At 42.6% G+C, this 7,505-nt stretch overlaps 1 protein-coding gene across 1 annotated transcript in view; it reads left to right on the top strand.

Moving 5' to 3' along the window:
- Positions 1–7,505, top strand: part of LOC107123329 (platelet-derived growth factor receptor beta-like) — a gene marked incomplete at its 3' end in the record, with an annotated part of 70,684 nt that overhangs the window by 424 nt on the left and 62,755 nt on the right. The window lies entirely within an intron of this gene.

The raw sequence follows: 7,505 nt of genomic DNA, 5'->3' as shown, positions 1-7,505 counted from the left end.
TCCCTCCCCTCCTCTCTCTGCAGCCTTCAGAAATAATATTTAAAGGAGCATTCACAGCATCCTGCAGGCTCCAGTGAAAAGAAAGTCTGTGCTTCTTGTGAGGGTCTGTATGTATCAAGACTGAGTAGTGCTCCAGCTCCCCCCCATGCTGTTTATCGTGAAAGCACTGCTCATTCCTGTTGACAAGCAACTCTAGCCCGTGAAACAAAGTGTCTTTCTTGGATCCACATATCTTAGTAAAAGCCATGGTGGTGGAATGCATGATAGTTTGTTTAATAAGAAGAGTAACTCTCTGAAGCTGAAAACATTGGAATCTCCAAAAGAGGGTGGTATAATAATGCATTCCACTTGGAGCTTACTTGGCAGACAGCTGCTTATACTGGGGAGTGTTTGCCATAGTTGTTAATGACTAAGAGCTTGTTAACAATCACTGCGGCGGGGGGGGGGGAATCTTGTAATATGGTATGATGGATACGCTGCACAGTCAGAGACATGACCAGTCATACTTTGTGCCTCTCTCGTTCTGAAACTCAACTCCTATACTCCGGGATGTGTTGGTGTGGCATAGTGATTGAGAGCATGATCTTAACAGTCCAAAAGTCCCCACTTTGCATTCTCAGTTTAGCTAGAAACACAGTGGGTGTCTTTGAACAGCGGCTATAATGTAGCACCAATAATACTGTCCTGGTCTACAGGTTTTTTTGTGTGTAATGATTACTGAGATACTGAATGTGATATGCAGGGAGAAACTGCCATATGAATTTTTTATATTATGGTGATAATATTATTACTGAAATGAAGATCTGAATGAGAGGTGTGATCAGTTGGGTTCTGTATATTTTATGCAATCACGTGCTCTACCCTCACTTCTGTGCAATTCTGTTCTGAACGCTGTTCAACATCTGGCTTTGGCAGTTTGTTATGATTTAGCCATATTTACAGCCTTCACAGTCCTCATTTCAAAAGCCACATTTTTATTGAGCACCTGTAGTTGCAACTATCATCCCAGGGGATGCTGTCCATTGTTTGAGATGGGAACTCACTGTGTTCCTTAGTAGAAACAAAGTGGTTTGAGTGTCCATATTGCTGTGGATGCTGGTTGGATAAGTTGTGCTAGTATTCTGCAGCAAAAAAAAAATCACCTTGTGATTTAAACACAAACTTTGTGGACATTTTAAAAAGTAACCAGTTTATTGTAGTAAAAGATTTTCTGGGCTAGGGCTCACTTCATCAAGGGTTACAGTCCACAAAAGTTTATGTTTAAAAAATCTATTCATCTTTGACTTCCGGTGATGACAGCATGCTAGAGCAGAATCACCTCCCAGACCTCCCAGGGGTGAAGCTGCGCTCCAGCCGAAGGAGGGGGTGCGCAGGTTTGTCACCCCCCCAGAGACCCGGTTGAAGGGACTCTGGCCATGGAACTTCTGAGAGGTCACCTCTTCGATGGCGGAATGCCGGAGAATTGAGGTGCCTCTCCATTCCGACGGTCCTCTGTGCTGAGAGACCAAATAGACTTAAGCAACGCTAACCGGGGCAAGCGCAGGAGATCGAGCGTTTAAAACCGAAAGTAAATGACGTCTGAGGACCGCTTATGAATGTGAGTCATTTAAGCATTGATTAAAGAGAAAAGAAAGCTCTCCACCCTAATTACACAATAGAGAATTAGGCGAGCGGGGGAGGGACGCCTCCCGAGCACATGAACTTTTGAGCAAATGGGGGGGGGAGCGGAAGAATAAGTGGTTAAAACTGTTAAGAAGTACTTACCAAGGAGTGTTTGAGCATTTAAGCGCATATTCAGAGACTTTCAAAAAAATTGCAAAAGTAAACGATCCAAGAAACATGGCGGGGAAGAGGCCGGAAAAGGAGAAACTTTTGAAAGCGAAAGGAATTGAGAGTCCAAAACCGGAAGGAACCAACGAGCTGGCAAAGACTTTGGCAGAATCCATGCACCCCCTAATGGACCAGATGAATAACTTCAAGGAACAGATGACTAAAGTGACTCAATGTATCACCGCTCAGCAAAACCAGATAAACGAGACTCTGAAAATGATGATTCAAACAGCTGAGAAGGTGAAAGAAGTGGATGCCACTGCACAAAAGGTGAAGAAGAAAGTGAAACAACTGGAAAAGAAGCAAGTCTCCACAGAAGATCAGCTGCTGCAATTACAAATGGAAAAGGCTAATAAGAAAAATAATCTGCCTGGGGAAATTGTCGTAAGATTCTCAAAGACGCATGTGAGGGATGAAATCCTGAAAGCAGTATCTGGAGTACCCCTGAAAGTGGGGGAAAATGTCATCAGAGTACTCAAAGACATTCCATTTGAAATAAGGTTAAGGAGAAAGAAATACAAAGAACTTATTCTCTTTCTTCAGACAAATTCAATTGGATATAGATGGCTAACTCCAGAAGGCGTCACCTTCAAAATCAAGGATAGAAAAGAAAAGATTGACTCTGTTCTGAAAGCTCAGGAATTTTTAAGAGTCCAGTTGGGAGGGCCAAAGGACGAAGAAAAAGAAGGGGAGGACAGTAAGTCCAGTGGCGAGCTGGACTTGGATTCTTCTGGAAAGGACTCTCTTTCAGAGAAAGGGGCAGCAGCTCCTAAAAGCCCTTATAAGTTGCAGAAGAGACGAGGCAAGGAGAAGTGAAGGCTGAAGGACTCTGATGTGTGCCTTTAAAAATGTTGAATTGAGATGCTTGGGGGTATTTCTTAATAACGGTTGAATTTAAGAACTTCAAAAGACAATGATATATCTGACTCAGTTTGTAAAGGGATTAGTGGAATTAAGACTTGATGTTTGTGTAAGCTGATTAGAAGATCTCCTCTCTTGGGTTTTTAGGTATTAGTGGGTATCTTTACTTTGTCCCTAGATGTAGTCCCTTATCCTATTTCTGTTGTAGTTTGTAGTGTTTATAAAAATGTAATTTAAAAAAATCCCCTTCGGGGGGCTAAAAAAAATCTATTCATCTTTAAGGTGCCTAAGATTCCTCTTTCTATTGCTGTGGTCTTCTTATAACTGCACTTCATTGTAAGACATTCTCCTTTCAAATTAAGAAAAATAAAGAAAGGCAGGTAAGTTAAAAAGACTCAAGACTTACAAACTGTGCCATACCAAAAAGTTCCTGCTGCAATGTTTTCTGTAAGTAATGCCATCTCTTTCCTATAACCCTGCTACCATCTGTTCTTAAGAGCAATTGGTTGTGAGGGAAGCAGTGGCTCAGGTATTGCTGTTATGAGAAGATCTTAAAGCTGCAATAAATGGGCACAAGGAGGCAATGCCAATAATTGGAATTCTAATGAGAAGCAGGCAAAATAATCTTCATTATGAAAAGAATTTAAATACCATTGTATGTGAATGGCCCAGACTATAATCCATGGACATAAGGTAGATCTGTCTCAATCAGAATCATAGCAGCTGAGTTCCCTCCAAATCTATATGTAGAATGGAAAGATGACTGAGCCCAGAGGAACAGGAGGAAGGAAAAGGTAAAGAAACAAGAACCTAGAGACTAGCTGGCCTAAGGTTTTATTTATTTATATTTCTCTCTCCCTTTGTCCCAGTCCATCCTACAAGTACAGACTCTTCCTAATCTGGATCACATGAGGCATTTTGGGTTTACATGAGCCCTTGGTACACTGCTTTTAGTATTTTACTAGAAATAAGGCCCCTTGTGGAAATAAATACAACGAGATCTAGAAAGAGGCTCTGGGAGAGTGCTCTGGCTTTGGGCAAACAGTGTCAGTCTGCTTTTAAAACATGAATCTGGGACCTGCACACCACCAGAATACAGCAGATTCCATATGCAACTGACATTCCAACTGCCTTGTGGGGGGGGGGAGTTTGAGGTGTGGAATGAAGTCCAATCAGCTTCCATATGCAAAAGACCAGGTTGTCGCAGCAGTTGTGGTGTGGGCGGGACCCGGGCTTTGCCTTCTGATTGGTGGCGATATATTCTGAGGAGCAGTGCCATCAGCCATACACTAAGGGAGTGCATTTTAGAATTAGAACTTTGGCACCCACTATTCAATTATATATAAGGAGAGATTCTGTTTGCAGTGTATTCCATCCCATTCCAATCTATAGGCAGTTTTCTGTTCATCCATTTGTTTTTCATGAACATTCTTGGTTTCATGCTATTTCTCACACGCGCACGCACACACACACACGGGCAGAAGGAGTGCTGTGTCTGCAGTCAACTGTCATGACAAGTTTGTAATTTCAGGAATATGCCTTAGAAATCCTGTGACTTGTATGGTCCGCTCCCCCTTGTTCCCCTTGTGTGAGGCTCAGAAACAGAAACCTTTCACATTTTTAGTAGAACATAGTTTATCATTTTGTCCAAGCTGGATGAGATGACAAACTACAGGATATTAGAAATGTGAAGTCATCAATTTCTGAGCCACATATGAGGGGAAGGGAGAGGGGAAGGGAACAGATGAGCCTGAACGATTTCCAAGGTTCATTGTCCATGATTTATTTTTATTTTATTGTACAAAATTTCTACCCCACCTTTCTACCCTCACAAGGGCCACCAAGGCTATTGCCACTAACAGGGCTTTTTTTGTAGAAAAAGCCCAGCAGAAACTCATTAGCATACTAGGCCACACCCTGACAGTGCAGCACATTAGCATATTAGGCCACACCTCCATGCCTTCCCTTGGCTTGCCCTTGGCTTGCCCTTGGACAGGCCAGGGAAGACACGGGGAGGCATTTAAATGCCTCCCCGCCTCGAGTTGCCGGGGTGTGTGTGTCTGTCTCCAGGTCTTCCCTCTGTAGCCATGCACACAGAGGTTTTGGCTGTAGTGGACGTGGCCAACTCTAAAGCCAGCCGGAACTCCGTTCCTGTGCATTTTTTTTTTCATTCCTGCCCAAAAATAGCCCTGGCCACTAACACATTAAAATATGAATAATGAAATCACATTTTAAATCCAACCAACCCTTGATATGTCATTAAAACAATTAAAACCAGAGCTAAAATACATACAAAATGCATTCTGCATCCATTGAAGTTTTGTGACGTATCTCAGGCCTATATAGAGCACAATGCAGTAATCTAGTCTACTCTAGATAAAACCAGGCATACAGGGCAATGGCCAGATCTTTTCTGCTCACGAAAGGCCACAGCTGGCTAACTAGTTGAAGCTGGTGAAAGGCACTACTGAACGCAGTTGCCACTGGGTCCAAGAGCATCCCAGACTACAGATCTGTTAGTTCAAGTGGAGTGCAACTCCATCCAGAATGGGTCAGACTATCTGCTCATCATGTTGGGATTATGTTTCAGTTTATTAGCTCATATCTAATCCAAAACTGCCTCCGGACACCAGTTCAGGGTTTCTATAGCCTCCCTGGGATCAGCTGGAAGTGCTAGAGAGAGCCTAGTATCATCTGTATATTGGTGATAACTTAGCCTAAATCTCCAGATGACCTTACCCAGAGGTCTCATGTAGATGTTAAAGAGCATAGGGGATAAAATGGAACCAGAGTTTGTCATTACATCTGAATTCAGCCTATTATTTGGCTATATTTGACCATATTTGCTATTGGGTAAGAAAGTTGATAGACCATATGGTTGGCCAGATACATCCCCATGTACTTTTGAGTCCCTCTACACAATGATAAATCTTAATCTGAAGGGACTGAAATAAATGCACAAAGGATTCAGAAAACCTAGGTTAATCCCTTTCTCTCAGTCTTTCCTGTTCAGTTTTGCTGCTGGTAGATGTCAGGTCAACCGACAATAAGACTGTTATTTAATTTTGTAGGAAAATACCACCCTAGTTAGTATTCCTGAGGTTATGCTTTAATGGAATGGGCCTGTATCTACACAGCTGTTTCCTGCTGAGCCCTTGATCCAGTGGCAACCCCAGGCTGAAGTTCAGAGTGGTGGCATAGCTTTGCTTCACCTTGAATAATCTGAACATCTACCCAGTGCAGACGACATCTGAATAGATAGTGTACACTCTGGAAATATATTGGTGATTTCATAACATGTGCATACTCAGCTGTCCAATGGAGTTCCAGTGATGGGAATGTTCTTGATGTGGCATTAGAAATACCCAAATTTCTTATACTTCGCAAGTTTAACATCCATGCCAAGGTCACCTTGTCTGGTACAGCTCAGAATTTCATAGTCTTCTTGGTAAACATTTGGTTGTTCCAGGTTGTTTTGGACTCCACGGTTTACAGGATACTAGCTGGGAAGGATTCTGGTGATGTAATGATATGTGGCATTGAAGTAAAACCAGTGTTGTAATCAAATCAGGGTATACAATCGGTTATGGTCCACCTCAGAGATTCATTAATGAAACCTTTTGATTTCCAGTATGCAGTAGATTATGGAGATGACTTTGGCACTGCCTTGATGGAACCCTGGATTCAGAAGTTGAATAGGGAAATTGACAACGTCACCCTCTCCCTCTCTCTTATAGATATTGACTCACTGAGTAAATAGGTACTATGAAGTGATTGTGAGATGGCTTGAGTACCACTGCTCTAAGACTCATCCTGAATCTGATTACATTGAGGAGCCCACTTGCAGTCCTGTACAGAAAGACTATAATTCTTCTCTATCGCCACTGCATCAGCTAAAGCTACTCTGAGTGTTGGGGAGATAATTGAGCCCCAAAAATCATCTAGGAGATGAACCATCTATTGCCTCCTATGACAGTTATTTCTGGATTTTTGCTGATAAATTCTCTGAGCTTCAGCTGTGTTCAACTTGGACACAGTAGATCAGTCAGATCATGGACCAGAGGTGTCAGAGGCACCAGCTTGTAGCGGTTCCTTGGATCTGTTTAGTTTTATCTCTCTTGAGGATGTCAGTAGGTTACTGAACATTATGAAACTACCATGTGTGATTAGGATGCCCCATCAAGGCTGGTGAAAGCAAATGAAAGTGAATTTGGGAAGCTTTTGTCTAGGAGAGTCCATGCCTTGTTGGGGAAGGAGAGTATTTCACCTTTCATAAAGGTCACAGTGATTCATCAAGAAACCATCTTTATGAAAGAAATGTCCTGCTGGTTTTAGGTGTATGTTCAATATTCCCTTTTTAATCAAAGGTGATAGACTGTGGTGTCAGAGCAACTTGATGGGCACTTTCACACACACTAAATAATGCACTTTCAATCCACTTTCAAAGCACTTTGCAACTGGATTTTGCTGTGTGAAATGGCAAAATCCATTTGCAAACAGACGCTGAAGTGGGTTGAAACGGCATTATTTCACATGTGAGAAAGCACCTCAAGTGTCAATGGAAGATGCATCTTTAGGTAACCTTTTTGTATCAGACTTCTTTCCTGGTTATGGAATGGAGAAGGTTTGAGTTGCTATGGTAGATGATTATATGTGGAGACTGATGGGGGGGGGATTTGCTGGACTTCTCTTCTGGCTTTGATGCTATGGAGCATACTATTTTTCTAAGAGCAGAGGTCATTTCGGGGGGGATCGCAGTTTCCCTGGGTGAGGTATGGGGGGGCGGGGCACATGACGAAGCCCCGCCCCCCGCT

The sequence above is a fragment of the Gekko japonicus genome, unplaced genomic scaffold, assembly GCF_001447785.1.
Source record: "Gekko japonicus isolate JY-2015 unplaced genomic scaffold, Gekko_japonicus_V1.1 scaffold1447, whole genome shotgun sequence".
Taxonomy (NCBI): Eukaryota; Metazoa; Chordata; class Lepidosauria; order Squamata; family Gekkonidae; genus Gekko; species Gekko japonicus.
Note: the sequence above shows the minus strand (reverse complement) of the source record. Positions and strands in the feature narration are given on the sequence as shown.